Source organism: Tympanuchus pallidicinctus, unplaced genomic scaffold (genome assembly GCF_026119805.1).
Source record: "Tympanuchus pallidicinctus isolate F22 unplaced genomic scaffold, pur_lepc_1.0 scaffold1, whole genome shotgun sequence".
Classification (NCBI taxonomy): Eukaryota; Metazoa; Chordata; class Aves; order Galliformes; family Phasianidae; genus Tympanuchus; species Tympanuchus pallidicinctus.
In genome coordinates, this window is record NW_026294618.1 from 25,395,882 (window position 1) to 25,411,700 (window position 15,819).

The 15,819-nt window shown below is 37.9% G+C and overlaps 1 protein-coding gene across 2 annotated transcripts in view; it reads right to left on the bottom strand.

Annotated features, from left to right (window-relative positions):
* Positions 1-15,819, bottom strand: part of EYS (eyes shut homolog) — a 320,477-nt gene that overhangs the window by 231,949 nt on the left and 72,709 nt on the right. The gene's annotated exons all lie outside the window — the stretch shown is intronic.

The window sequence follows — 15,819 nt, forward strand, 5'->3', positions numbered from 1 at the left end:
TTCAAGACAACAGTCACTTTTTAAAAAGCAGCTACCAGACTCGATCATGAACAACAGGGAAATGAGGTGAAATACCTGATAAGGCAGCTGAAAAGAGGTATAAGCCATTGGATATGAAGTCCTGAATATGCTCAGCAGAAGATAAATCATCCCATATGTCAGCAACTGCCCTTAATTTTTCTCAGTGAATAGGGAGAAGAGATAAATGGTTAATGTTACTGAGGAAAGCAGGGTTGTCAAAGGATGAAAGCATTGCACAGACACTGAAAATTTTCTCTCAGGACAATTCTCACATCACCCACACATGAATACAAGGTATGAAGGAGCTCTTGTCCTGGACAGCTTTTTTGCCAACAAAAATGGGCAGAAGCTGTTGCCAGGGTTCTGTTGAATATGCAGGAGATATGGGCTAATTAACTGGTAACATCAACCACAAACCAAAGGTGTTAACAGCAGGTCAGCCTGCCAACTGAAAATAAGTGCCCTCAGTTGAAAGACAGAAAGTTACCTTCTTGCAGCCTTGCCAGTATGTTCAAAGAGAAATTATCATCTGGATTTGAACTTAGAAATTCATAAAAACAACTTGCATGCAAGTTCAAAAGAGTCCCATCCCTTCAAAATGTTCTTCAAAATAAGGGAACAGTCAGTGCAGAATCAGAATCAAATATACACAACTCTTGGCCAAAACATCTTTCTTCTGATTAAATTAATGCCTCCTTGTGCCAGGTGCAGGCACTTTGCTGCTGGCAGTGTGCTGTGAGCTCCTCTGTAAGGTGAGGCTGGGGCTGCCCTGTGCTGCACACAGCCAGTTCCAGATTGCTCCAGTGGCCCCACAGCAGGGCACAAGGATCAAAGCATGAGAGGGGAAAAAAAAAAAAAAAACACAGAAAAACAACAGCATAAGTGCAAAGACGATGTTCGGAGAAGAATGAGGGAAGGAGGTGATAGAACAGTGTCTCGTTCCAATTTATAGGAGGGAGAGGAGGTTCTTTTAATATCTGTATACCGGCGTGAGATTAAGAAACAACAGTTCAAATGTTGGTCCGACCAGTTTATTACAAATCTTAACCAGGGAGATGGGGAGGGGGTGGACAGATGCTATTATGAATTAAGGTGATGGGGAAGGGAAGGAGGGTGATAGAAAAGATAGAAAAGAAGAAGCAAGGAGTCTTTATAGGAAGCAAGAGGGGCCATAGTCACCACCATGGATCCAGACTGGTTCATAGCTGAGAATTTAATCTTCAGTAGTGGTGGGCCATTGTTGTTCTGTTGACGACGATGGTGACCATGGCAATGATGGCCCATTTTCAGTGGTTTCAAAGTGGTCAAGTCAGCTGTCTTTGGAGTGACAGCTCAAATCCAAAGTCGTTGAGTCAGCTCTCCTTTGAGTGGCTGCTTCTGGCTCTGGGATCTCAGAAGGAAACTCCTTTGTTCCTATCTTCCTGGCCTTGCCAGCAAATAAGAGGGAGCAGGGAGGTGCCAACTTGTATCTTGCCTTCACAGGATACAATGGCATCATTCCCACTCTCCCATAGCAAACAGGAGTTACTTGGTCACAGGCTAGATCTTCCGCCAGTAAACAGTCCTGGGCACTATCTTCCGAAGGTGAACAGCTCCAAAGAAATGCTTTCAAATTGTCCACACAGCAACACTCATCTCTCATCTCCTAGAGTCTTATCACAAGAAATACCTCAGAAAGCAAGCTTTGAGCCAGAAAGTGAAGAAGGATTCATACAAATAGCTATTCCCCTGCAGCCAGTGGAGAGAACCAAGCCAGAGCCATTCAATATTTCCTATAAGAATTATGGTCTGTAGGGCGCCTTTACAAGAGCAAGCTTATCCCACAGGACTGCAGCCTGTGGAAAGGACCCACATAAGAGCAGGGGAAAAGTGCGAAGAGGAGCAGAGAGGAGCTGCTATAGACTGACTGCAACACCCACCTCCCTGAGCCACTCTGAGTTCAGGGGACAAGATGGGAATGTAGCTAAGCTTGTGAAAAAGGTGGAGGGAGATATTGTTTTGTTGTCACTCACCGCTCAAATCTATTTTGACTGTCCACAAATCAAATCAGCTTTCCCCAAGTAGAGTCTGGTTTGTCCATGATGGTAACTGATTTGCAATCTCCCTATATTTATCCTGACCCACCAGCTTCTTCACCTTACCTTCTCACCTGTTCTCCTGAAGAGAGGCAGTGAGTGAATGACTGAGAGAAAGTTGAGCCCTTAGCCAAAGATTACCCACCTCACTCCCAAAAACTGATCAGGGTTTGGAAGGTAGGTGGGTGTTAAGCTAACCAAACCAGCATATATGTCTAAGATTAGACACTACATATACAAAAACCTTAAGATGACAGATGATAGTGTTGTTTGCAGCAAAAGGCAGAAAGCTGAAAAATAATATCAAATCCTCCAGCTTAAGGCTGCTAATGAAGGAGTGAAGCAGGTAGAGACTGCCCATAATGGATGAATAGCTGCAATCTGTGAGGCTGATTAAATGGCTGTTGATATTGACCTTGAAGAATACCGAGGGGAGGAGGTAGGAAGAAACAATCTCATTCTTCCTATGAACCACTGGAAAGATTCTGAGGGAATGTGAGATGACACAGGAACTTTAAAGGAGCAGAAGACTTGAACCAGTTCTCTCCTGTAGACTCCTCTTTTGAGAACCCTTTGCAAAAACAGAATGATAAGAGTACCAATAGGAGGTACCTGATAGATCACCATCAGCTTTTAACATATGAAGAAATGGTGCCAGTGACTTAAAAGTCTTCTAAGGTCTCATTCAAGACAGATTCTGTAGTTTCAGGTATTTTGAACAAGAGCTCTTCCTGCTGAACAAAGCTAAAATAGTTCACTGGTGAAATCTGAGAGACATCTGTTTCTTTTAGAAGTCAGTTCCTTAACATATCTTTTTTCTGTGAGGCACATCTCTGATGCAGCCACGGAAATAAATAAAATAAAATAAAATAAAATAAAATAAAATAAAATAAAATAAAATAAAATAAAATAAAATAAAATAAAATAAAATAAAAGGACAGCAGAATATATACATAGATATACTCAGTATTCCTGGGGATTAAGCAGTTGTAGTTTATTCTTTTTACAGATAACATTATGTAGGAAACAGTCACCAAATTGGTCACACATGGCCTTGATGATGGAAAAAAAAATATAAATCTTGCATGGTTTAACATAGAAGAAAATTTCCATTACACTATGGTTGCCCTAATTCTTTGAATGCTCATCAAACAGCACAGTGGATAAGAGGTGGAGGCAGGCTGAGCATGGAAACCTTCAGAACTCAAGGATAACATATTGCAAGGCATGCTGGCCTCACTGACACACTATGATAACACAAAAAAAAAAGTGAAGAAGAGTACTGACTTGCAGCTGCAGAATGGAAAACAATAAAGTGAATTACCACAGAGAGAGGCAAAAAGGCAGGGTTTAGGTGTATGCTTTGACCCCTAGTATCTGTATCAACACTCTGTAGTGCTTAGGAGCTTTTTGTCACCAGTAAACTTGCTGAAGGTTCTCTCTGTCCTATCTTCAAACTCTTAATAGGATAGGACCCACTGTTGATACCTAGGTACACCTCTAGTTACTGGCTTCCACCTAGACCTTATGCCACTGACTACAAACCCTGAAGACCTGTTCAATGAGCCAGTTTGTAATCCACCTGTACTTTGTCAGTTTGTCTATGATGCTGCCATGGGAAACACTGTCAAAGGCTTTGTTAAAGTTGAGCTAAACAGGCATTGCTCTTCTTCTGTCCACCATGCCAGTCATCTAATTGGAGAAAACTGTAAGGTTGGTCTTCTCCTTCTCTGAATACTCCCAGTCACCTTGTTTTCCTCCATGTGTATACAAATGCCTTCCGGGAGGATTTTTTTCCATCACCATACCAGAGACTGATATGAGACTTGTCCACTAGTGATGCCTGTTTTCTTCCAGTCTTCAAGAATCACTGCAAATTATTATGACCTTTCCAAGATAATTAACAGAGACCTTGCAATAACACACAACTTCCTCAGAACTTGCAGGCACAGTTCATCAGACCCCATGGATTTATGCATGTTCAATTTGTTTGAATGCTCCTTTACTTTGTCCTCTTCCATCAATGGTTAGTCCTCCATGCTCCAGCTTTTCCCTCTGGTCACAGGGGCCTAGGATTCCTGAAGGCCAGTTTTACAGTTTTACTGATGTAAAGGCAATATTGAGGACTTCAATCATCTCCATGCCGTCACCAAGTCCTCTACCTCACTGATCACTGGCCCCACTTTTGCCTAATAGACAAACAGGTGAACACCTGCAGTGGACTTGTTTTGCCAGTTAAGACTTGAAACACTGGGATTAGTACAAGGAAATACAATGTGGCTTAGGAAATGGAGTACAAACCACATAACTGACATGAAACTGAAAGAGTCACGGTTTCCTATAATCCAAAAAGCAAAGACCTCTAAATGTCAGAGTTATAAATATGAATTACAATGTGAAATGGTTGCAGATACGTTTTACATGTTGACTCAGAAAAGAAATTTGAATAGGTACTCCATAAGCACTGCAACAGAAAAAGCTTCTGATATCACACAGAAAACCATGTACTTTATTTCCACTGCCTTTGCAAATCAAATGCTACCATACTATCTTCCTCTTAATTTATCTTTTATTTAAATTGATTCCCTGAACCATTATTTCCCACTGTAGTAAATATTACAGAAAAAAAAAAGTTTCTTCCTAACTAAATAGAAATTTGAATTCAAATATCTTATTAAATTTCCCAAATAAAGAGTTTGTTTACAGTCTCTTCCCTGTATGGCTTTTTTTCAAATTGATCCCAAGAGAACAAGACAGGAAGTTTTACTGCTGCCTTTGTATCAATCTTTTAATTTACTGAGAACACTATCTGGTTAGCTTGTGCAGTTAGAAAACTCAAATCAGTGTTCAGGCACTGTAAGTATGAAACAATTACAATCCTTTGAGAAAAATACTTTCATAATGCCAAATTATGAGGGGACTGCAGAGAGACAGGGGCAATCATCATCATTCAGGTTCAGCAGGAGACTCTAAGTTTCTTTTGCTTTCCTTGCCACACTCCTTTTATTTCAGACACAGAGGCTTCAGGAGTTTGATTTCCCCATGCACAAACAGAGAGGTATGTTTCTTTCTTTCTTTTTTTTTTCTTTTCTTCAGCATAAAAGAGCTTCCAGAGATCTTAGTTAAATCCATTCATATCAAGATTCTCATGCAAGTATGGAACAGGAATAATCTATTTGGCCCAGTATCCTGAATCTGCCCTCATTTCTGGAGTGCAAGCCTACTGCTTTTAATATTCTAATTCAAGATGGCTGAAATCAGTTATGGCCTTCTCCACAGATGGCCTCGGGCTGTGTTGTTCTTAAAGTTCCTTGTCTTCTTTTCTGCAAGAATGCAGAGTAACCACAATATCATTAGTATGTGTGGTTTTTAGCTTTGTAACAAGTACAATTAATTTGGCATCTACTATTATCTAATTAAGATTAAATTGCATTTTTAATCTTGCTTATATTAATCAGTTTTAAACTTTGTTTTACTGTGTGTATATATATATATATATACATATACATATATTCTACATATATATATATGTAGAATGCTATTTATTTGTGTGTGGGGTTTTTTTCCCCAGTATTATCATCGGTATTAATAAGATTTTGCACTTACGTCTGGAAATCACAGCTGTGTGAAAATTATCAATTTAGATAACAACCTTAAGCATCTCCTTTAATATGATTCAAAGAGCACTGAGAAAAAGTCTCACCAGAAATAATTTCTGGTTCTTAATTAAGGGTTGGTGTTATTTTTGGTTTCTGGTTAGAATTTTGCTATGTCTATTTTTATTGGACTTTACAGAAATTATTAGTAATATATTAATATCAATTGTTAACTCACATTGATATTATTATCAATAGATCATATTGTCACTATGTAGGTCACTCTGAAAAAAATGCCTCCTACTTTATTTCCATGGAAACAAATACAGCTACAAAGAGCACAATAAGATAGAAAGAGCACTATTTTGATAGATTATCAGCTACAAAACACCTTTTTCAACAATTCAGCACGAAAAGAGAGAGACCATCCTGACAGACCTAACCAGGTTTGAGCAGTTGGTCCAGAGAACCTCATCAGATTCAACAAATCCAAATTAAAGGTCTTATACAACCCCCCAGTCATTACAAGCAGGGGATGTACAGATTGAGCACAGCCTTGCCAAAAAGAACCTGGGGGTTCTGGTGGATGACACGCTGGACACAAGCCAGTGACATACACTCACAGCCCAGAAAGACTACTGTATTCTGGGTTGCATCAAAAGATGCATGATCAGCAGGTCAAGAAAGGTAATCCTGCCCCTCTGCTCTGTGCTGGTGAGGCTCAACTGGATTACCGCATCCAGATGTGGAGTCCTCAGTACAGGAGAGACAAGGATCTGTCAGAGCGAATCCAGAGGAGAGACACAAAGACCCCATCAAAGGCATGGAACAGCTCTTCTATGAGGACAGGCTGAAACAGCTGGGACAATTCATCCTGGAGAAGAAAAGGCTACAGTATTCAGATAGTGGCCTTTCAGTATCTAAAGTGGGACTAGAAGAAAGAAGGGGACAGACACTTTAGTGGGGTCTGTGGTAATAGGACAATGGAAAATAAATGTTTTCAAATCAAAAAAAAAAAGAAAAAAAAGAAAAAAAAAAAAAAGAAGATTTAGATAGGATGTAAGAAAAAGGTTGTTTTTTTTTTTTTTTTTTTTTTTTTTTTTTTTTTTCACAACAGTGTTAGTAAAGTACTGGAACAGGTTGCCCAGAGACGTGGCAGATGCCCCATGCCCGGAGACATTCTGGGTCAGGCTGGATAGGGCTCTGAGCAACCTGTTCTAGCTGTAGATGTCTCTGTTCATTGCATGGGACTTGGAAAAGATATCCTGTAGATGTCACTTCCAACTCAAATGAATCTATGATTCTATGATTAGCTATGCATTTTTGCCAGCAATGAGTAAGCGCTTGGATACCGCACTAATAAAAATGTGCATGGCCGTCTGGAATATGGCTTGTCTTTCACACTGCTGACACTGTCAGCACTGTCGCCACTTCTGACACACACCACTCACTGCCTCACTGTCCTCACATCCACAGTTCTCCATAAACATTCAGTAACCATCAATGAATGTCAGTGGATGCAATTTTTTTTGTGCATAAGTGAATTCAGTTCCACACTTTGGCTTCATACACACTTCCATGCCAGACGTCATTTTGTCAAACTGCCCCTCTGCTGCCATCTGTCACACAGCAACAAAATGTAATGCAATATTGGTGGAAAGGTTCAACCTTTACTTCCATACCACCACAATCCATCTCTGATGTTGCGGAACAACATAATAAAACAGGAGGCTACTTATGTGCAGGCCTCCTAATATTACTCTTTACATGATCCAATGTTCAATACACACATATATACAAACAGATGTATACTCTAACTTCTTTAAAACAACTTCAGTGAAGGAAAGAAGCTGTAAAAGGATTACAGAATACAGATGAAAAAGCAGAAAAAAAGATGACTGTTTCTAATATACATGTTCACAATCAATAAAAAGCCTGATATTATAAATGTCAAAAATACTTCTCTGCTATCTTTCTAATAAAACTAAAAAATGCAATCTGCAACTTAATATGAATTTTTGAATTTGTAGTTATCGAGAAGCATTAGAAAGCATACTAGTAACTGGATAAAATGAATTGAGAAGTCTTTCACTCTGCAATCTCAATACTATCAATTTAGATTATATTAGACCTAACAGAAAGATTTATTGCATATTTTGATAAATACATTTTAAGTTTAGATTTTGGTATAACTGGCGGAATCCAGAATTTCTGCTGTCTCTCTGAGTTGGGATTATTTTTTGGCTTTTCAGAATGCCAGAACACTAACAGTGACCTTCAGTAAAATTTGTACTTGTTTCAAGTAGATAAAAGAATAATAATTTATTCAAAGAACTTACATGAGAATACTCATTTATAAGGATAAGAATTAAGAAACAATAATATGATTAATATGCAGAGTGGTTAAATTAATCTAATTTTTAAAAAAGCAACAAGAAAAACCAACAACAATAGAAGGTGGCTCTATTTACCACAATGCCCTCTGCACACAATTACAGAATCACCAAGGCTGGAAAGGACCTACAGCATGATCTAGATTAAAACTATTTTCCTTAAGCTGTTATCACAGATGCTGCAATGTCCAAGATCATCATCTGCAGACACATGGAACACAGACCAACTTGAATGGAAGAACATAAACAACTAATACAGTCTTATAGGAACAGTTTATGTTTTCCCTGATGATATCATATTTCTGTATTGCTTAGCCTTGAAGATCTAAAAATATCATATCTTTAGATGCCAAGTGCCATCAGCATATTACTCACAAAGAATCCCAACAGGGAAGCACTGCATGCATCCAAAACTGACAAAGAAATATCTCATATCTCATACATTCATTTTTTGAATCAATGGGATCGAGCAAGACAGTATATTACCACTATATAATAACCATAATTACAGTATCAAATTAGATTAGAAATTCAGTTTTAATATAATTCTATTACATTTCTCTTCTTATCTGGAAAATCTGTCTTTAAAAAATCAAAAATTCATGTTCAAAATAAATAAATAATACCACTGAGTTAGATAAATATGCTACAGAGAACATAGTACGAACAATTTATTTGCTCTTCAATACAACTCCTCCATGATCCAAATACTAAGCTATTATTTCTTTTGAAAAGACAAGTAATTGCCTTTGGAAAAATACCTAAGTTCTAAAGAGACGTACTCAAACAACAAAAATATGATAACCATTTAATGGTAGAAAAATAAACACTGGAATATCATGATGCCAGAGCAAAAATCCTTTAAAATGTGGGCTGCATTAGAACCAATACAGTATAAATAAGGCAGTCAAGTAAATATATCTACAAGTCAGTAGTGCAGATCCTTCTGCACAGAAATTTCATGCAGAAATAAAAGCACAAAATTAAATCTATATAATATAGCAACTAACCCAGATGATGACAGAACTTGTTAAATACTGAAAGAGTTTAGAAAGGCTGAGAACACAGAAATAACAGCAGACTTTAATTACTCCCAGGCACTCTGATTACAAATCATGACAAGATATGATGCACGGAGTACAGTTTTAGATGTTGTAAATAATGGCTTCTTGGAAACATTAGAGAAACTACAAGAAAAGAAATAATTCTTGATTTTGCATTGAGCCTGGACTGCATAGGATTTGCTACAGTACATAACCATCAAAATACCTTGGATAAACAACCAACATTTCAATACTGACTATAACGTAACCAGTGTTCTTCTGGGAAAAAACCACACTTAAAAAAACCACCAAAAATAGTTTAACTGTAATAGAGAGATGTTATCTAGGATAAAAATAACAGGAACAGCTAAGGAATAAAATGCTTGTGGATCAGAGCAAAACAGGTGCATAGAGTTCAGATAACTCTATACACTCTTGTCAGTAAACAAATAAATAAATAAATGAAGCATCAGTTTAAAACAAGGAGTTTGAGTGATAAAACAGAATGATTAAAAGGACTATGAGAGGATATCTCATATGCCAAAAGAACAGTGGATGATATAAGGTTGTGCAAGTCAAATAAAAAACTACATCTTTTCAGAAAGATGCTAGAATACAACTCACATTAGGCAAAAAAAAAAACAAAAAAAAAAACCAAACCAAAACAAAAAAAACCACCAGTGCACATAAAAACTTTCAACAGTGTTAAAAATAGGAAGCCCAGAATTTTTCAAAGGTGGTACATAACTACTCACTTAAATGATGGGATTTATTATCAAAAATGCCAGAAGGCTGCAAAATACCAAAATACAATACCAGTAAGTTAACATGAACAGTGAAAGGACAAAAAGATTGAAACTAAGAGCTATCAAGACTACGTTTCATTGGGGGCAGTTTTCTAAGAGTAATAATAAAGAATGTAAGTAGCAAAATCTGGGAATAAAATGGCATAAAGAATCTCTATAATTCTGTAAAAGGAAGTTGTGCTTTCCAGTCATTAGAATGCCTTGAACACGTGAACGGTCACATAACAGAAGGCCATTTGATCAACGTGGCTAATTTGATTTTCAAAAATATTATGACATGGTTACCCACCAGAAGTTTTTAAAGAAAATTAACAGTCATGAGAAATAAAAAAAAAAAGGTCTTTTGGACTAATAAGCAGGCTAAAAGACAGGAAACAAAAATTACAAACAGATCAGTTTACACACTGTACAGTTACCACAAATACCACCAAATGAATTTAGTGCTGCTAAACAAATTATCTGTGAATGTAGGAAGTATAGAGGTAAACAAGTTTGGTGATCACAACAAAACAGAACGGTCAAAAGAGCAGATCCCTGCATAGGATTACAAAATGATCTCTTTGTTGGAGAGACAGACTACTGATTTTCAGGGATATAAGTAATTGTATGAAAACACAGAATGCAAATCATGTCTTCTCAACCTTCAGACAAGATGACCAGGGGTGAATGTGACAGCAGTCAATAAAACAATGAATGACATGTAAAAGATGAATATTTTATAATGTGTCAAATATTCACTTAGTCTCTCCCTGTGTACTTATATTCAAGCATAGAAATACATAAAAGCTTCCAGAAGCTTTTAATTAGCATAAGCATTTGGGTGGAGCAAAGACAGATCCACAGCATACCTTAAGCAGGACTCTGGAATTAAAATCTTCATCAGGATGTAAGGCTGTCACGTCAGGATATAAGGAGAAATCAGACAACTATGCAGCATGCATTTACAACCAGCAAATACACTGAAAAAAGCCTTTCGGAATACTGTAATCTCAAATATGACAACAGAGCTGATTTAGAAGAAATATAACATGAAAAATAAAAAGGGTGTGGTATTATTACAAGGACACATATTTAATATATTTTTTGGAAAACCACATGGACTGAAATTGATGAGGAGCAGCTCATGTATCAGTGGTTCACCACTGACAAACTAAGAAGATATTGTAGAGGGGCTGATGCTGTTTGCTCTTTCTGCATCACACAGCTGAACTTCAAACTCAAGGTGCAGTGAGATACAGGTGCAGAATCACTACAAGCTGTGCACTCACATTCCACTATACCTTGAGTGAAGATTAATGCCAGACAATTAGCTCCCACACAGCATATTCTGAGCTCCAGCATAAACACACGGGGCAGATGATGCTTTAAATTATAAACAAAGTATGAAATAACATTCGAACAACTGTCAAACATATTTCTGATCTAAGAAAAAAGAAAGAAAAAATGAAGAAAAAAGGAAAAAAACAAAATCAATCAACTAGTGAACCCAAACCACTATAACCAGTGCACAGGTCTCGTTATATTCACTGATTAAAAAATTGAAAAGCTCAAAAAAAATTGAAAGGGTCATTTTTAAACAGAGGGGACTGTATGAACAAATTGTTCAATTTGACTGGTCATCAGTATGTAAAAATCTCGCCAAAATAAAATGCTTTTATAAGTCATATGATTCTTAAGTATGAAAATTTCAGATGTGCTGTACACCAATAGAAAATTTTTGGAGATTTGAGATATGGTCCCTGCAATATTTCAATCAAGCCACTCGTGTTTGTACCACTGTAACATACAGCTGCATGAGGCTATGGTCCAGTATGTGCTGGTAATCTCATGGAAGATGGATGCCTTTTATTGTTGGCTTCTCCAGAAATCTTCTCAAGCTGAATGCTGCAGCCCAGCAGTCATTAACTGGGTCAAAACCACTAACAGCATCTTTACTTCACTCACAGCCAATGACTACTGTAGCAGGTTACTAAAGTACCATAAAAATATAACATTATTATAAACTCTTCTGTAACAGTTAATGTCAGAGCCCTGTTCTGTAGCTTTATCAGATAAGGTGAATGCCAGATAATCAAACCTGAATACCATGCACAGATTGTACTAAATTCTCCCACTGCTTTGCAATACTCTGGCAAGGGAAATGGGTCATAAACTATGTCTAACTAGGCAGTTACAGAGGGTTCGCTGTTGTTTCGGTCTGCGGAAGCACAGCAGCTGTAATATACAACAAACTGTCTTCAGATCATTCCAAATTGTAGGCCTGATTCTGTTTTGTAACACCTGCTTCACAATGTCTCTGTCTTCACTGAATGACACTGAACTCAAACTCAGTGGATGAATAAAACAGTTGCAACAGAAAAGAGATAATGCTACACATTCCAGCAAACATTAGTAAAACGTCGTAATTATTTTTATATATCTATTTATATCAATCTATACTATTTATGTCTACCTAAAAATATTCTGAAACTAGATGGGTAGTTTTATATCAAAAAATAATTGTATTATAACTTATACACCATTTCATGTAAATGCAGAACTGCAAATTTTCTACCTATGTCTTTAAAACACAGAATCATAGAATGGCTTAGGTTGGAAGGGACCTCAAGGATCATCAAGCTCCAAACCCCCTGCCACAGGCAGGGCCACCCATATCTAATACTAGACCAGGCTGTCCAGGGCCCCATCCAACCTGGCCTTGAACATCTCCAGGGCATCCACAGCATCTCAGGGCAGCCTGTTACAGCACCTCACTACTCTCTTGGTAAAGAATGTGCCCCCCCCTCTCAAGGACATCCAGGTATGCACCAGTGATCTAATCAAGAGAATCTGAATGTAGAATCATCTCTATTTTGTCTTAGTTACAACACTAAAACACTATGATCCTGAGCATATCACTCAATTATCTGCTGCATTTCCCAGATGGTAATATGGAGATACCAGTGCTTGTATGTATTTGTGCATACTTTCTACATAATCTTTTATCTTAATTTTATTTAGAAAATTATTCTCCTGGTACAGAAGCTTCCCTTTCTTCTGAAACTTCTCCGTTTGAATATTTGCAAAGGTTAATTAAGGAGATTTGTTTGTGTTGAAAAGGAATATGAACATGTAATGACATTTCTCATTCCCAATACTAAAATACTATTAAGTCTAGAAATATAAATCACTGTAGCAATTATAGCAGCAGAAATAACACTATTACTGCAATCAACTATTGCTGGAGGTATTTGAAAACAATCTGTAATTTCCTGTCAAGTGTACTAATCTTATCTTTTCTGCAGAACAATAAGGTATTGTAAACAATTAATGATACTAAAGCTAGCATGAAATTAATTTTTCTGAAACATGCCTTGGGAGTTCAAAATACATTTTTTAAAAAATTTCTGATTTCTGATTTCTCCTGTAAGTTTATATTCTTCCATTATTGATTTTTATGTATTAGAAAACAAATATTATAAACAGCTTTCAAGAACAGGGGTGAAGCTATTTACTGTTCAGTCGATTTATCTGTTTGCCTATTTGTTGTATGTAGCAAGTCTGAAATACACCCTTAATATTCGTTAAGTGAGAAATGGGATATAACTTTAAAATAATAAAGAAAACTGTCAAAGAATTGGAGGATTATTTTTGCTAACCAGAGACTGCAGGCCAAGATCTATGTCAGCCAGCGTTTTGTAACACAGCTGTTTAGCTTTTCTTCTGATCATATTCATTTTACTACCCTCTCTCATACGAACCTACTAGACTTTTCAAAGGAAAGTTTACAGAGAATAATAAAAACAATTTATTTCTTCGTATGAAACAGTTTACCGCACGTGAACTTGAATGAATTCATCCAAGATGTTTCAATGCATATACTTGTTACCTAGTTTTTCACCCATATCTTCAGATCTCCAACCTTTGATTCTTATTGAGCCAGGTTTTTATTTTTATTTTTTTAATATGCTTGCTCTTTGGAAACGTGGAATTGTTTTCTTCAGAATAGCTGGTATAATGTTATGTTCGGTTCTAGGAGAAAACGATGCTGATAACACAGCAATGTTTATAGCTGCTATTAAGTAGAGCTATACAGAGCCAGGGCCATTTCCAGTGAAGGGCCCAAGGACCCTGGGAGGGATCAGGATTAGGATAGCTGACTTAAACTGCACAAAGGGATATTCCATACCATAAGACATCATGTGGAAGGAGCTTTGAAGGGGGTGGGAGCTCATCAGGCTCGTTTCAGCTGCTCAGGGGCTAGCTTAACATCAGCTAGGGGGTGGTGAGCAATTGCTTGTGGATTACTTGTTATATATATATATATCCACATGTGAGAATGTATATAACAAGTTATCTATCTATCTATCCATGTCACAACTATTATACTTTTCTCTATTTTAGTAAATAGTTTTATCTCAACCCATGAGTTCTACAATTTTTTCCCTTCAATTCTCTCCCCCATCCCACTGGGAAGACAGGGAATGAGCAAACAACTGCACTGTGCTCAGCTACCTGCTGGGTTAAACCACAGGAGTAACATACAATCAGAGAACTATACCTGCATTTCAGTTGCAGGTGCCTCTGAGGCAAGGCCAGGTCTGCCCCATGCTGCACACAGCAGGTTCCATTGGGCTCCAGAGGCCCCAGCTGGGCCCTGCAGTCAAGTTGGAGGCACCTCCGTGGACTGCGTTTGAGAAAGGGCCAAAATGCTGTACAGCAGTTCTGAGAGAGGAGGGGGAAAAAGTCTAAGAAACAGCCCTGAAGAAATCAATCACAGAAGTTTCAAGGGAACGGGTGCCCCAAACAGCAGAGCAGGAGCACATGAAGCACCCTGCACTGCAGCAGGTGTCTGTCCTCATAGGAAGTGCAGCCTGCAGAGCATTTCATCAGGGCTAGGGAAAAGGGCAAACAGGAAGGAGCAGCAGGAAGGAGCTGTAACAGCCTGACCAGAGCCCCCATTCCTCATCCCCTTGGGGTGGGGAGAGTTGCATGCATCAGAAAAAAAGCTGAGCCCAGGGAAAAAACTAAGGAATAGCCATTGCTCCCCCTTTGCCCACAGAGCCTTCCAACATGGAAGATAACCATATTGGTCAGGCACAGTTTTCTCTTGGTAAATCCTTGGTTGTTCCCAAGGACCTTTCTGTCCTTCATTTATTTCTATAATTGTCTCAGGAACTGAGGTATGTTGTTGGCTTGACCAGCTCGTTGTTACCCAAATCTTCCCGGTGCTTTTAAAGATGAACACAACATGGTATTTGTCTTTTTCCAGTGACCAGGGACCTCCTCTGATTGCTATAGTTCTTTCAGAGATGATAGAGAATGGTCTTGCACAAGCCACTGTCATAGGCTTGTAAGCATGGATCCATACTGCTTTCTGCATCCTAAGTGCTACCTAAGTGCTCCATAACTCTGTCTTGCTCTACTGCTGGCAGTGTTTCTCCCACCAACCATGGCTGCAAGGCTGTTGGTAATGTGGGAGGTCGGAGAGCTCCTGAATAATGAAAAAATCTATTGAGTGTTATAACACTGCTTTCCTGGGTGCCACAATGTTCTTTTAAAACATACTGCTGCCTTGAGAGTAATATATTTGTTCTCTGCACTGTTATAATCTCTGCATTCCCAAACCATGGCAGTAGTCAGGGAAATCAGTTGTATGTGGTTAGAAACAAAATTCAATCTTTTGTTGATAGTGTGCGAAGACTTCTATTACCGTCAGCAGTGGAAACATGCATAGTTGGTGCTAATCCAGATTTCTAGCCTAGAAGTATTATCTCTTTGTTTACTGATATTTCTATTCAAAATAGCATATCCTAAGCAGAATACCAATCAGGTTCAGAACAGTCTCAAGACCTCTGTGAGAACACAGAAAAACAGTAACTTCTCAATAATTCTTGAAAGGCCTT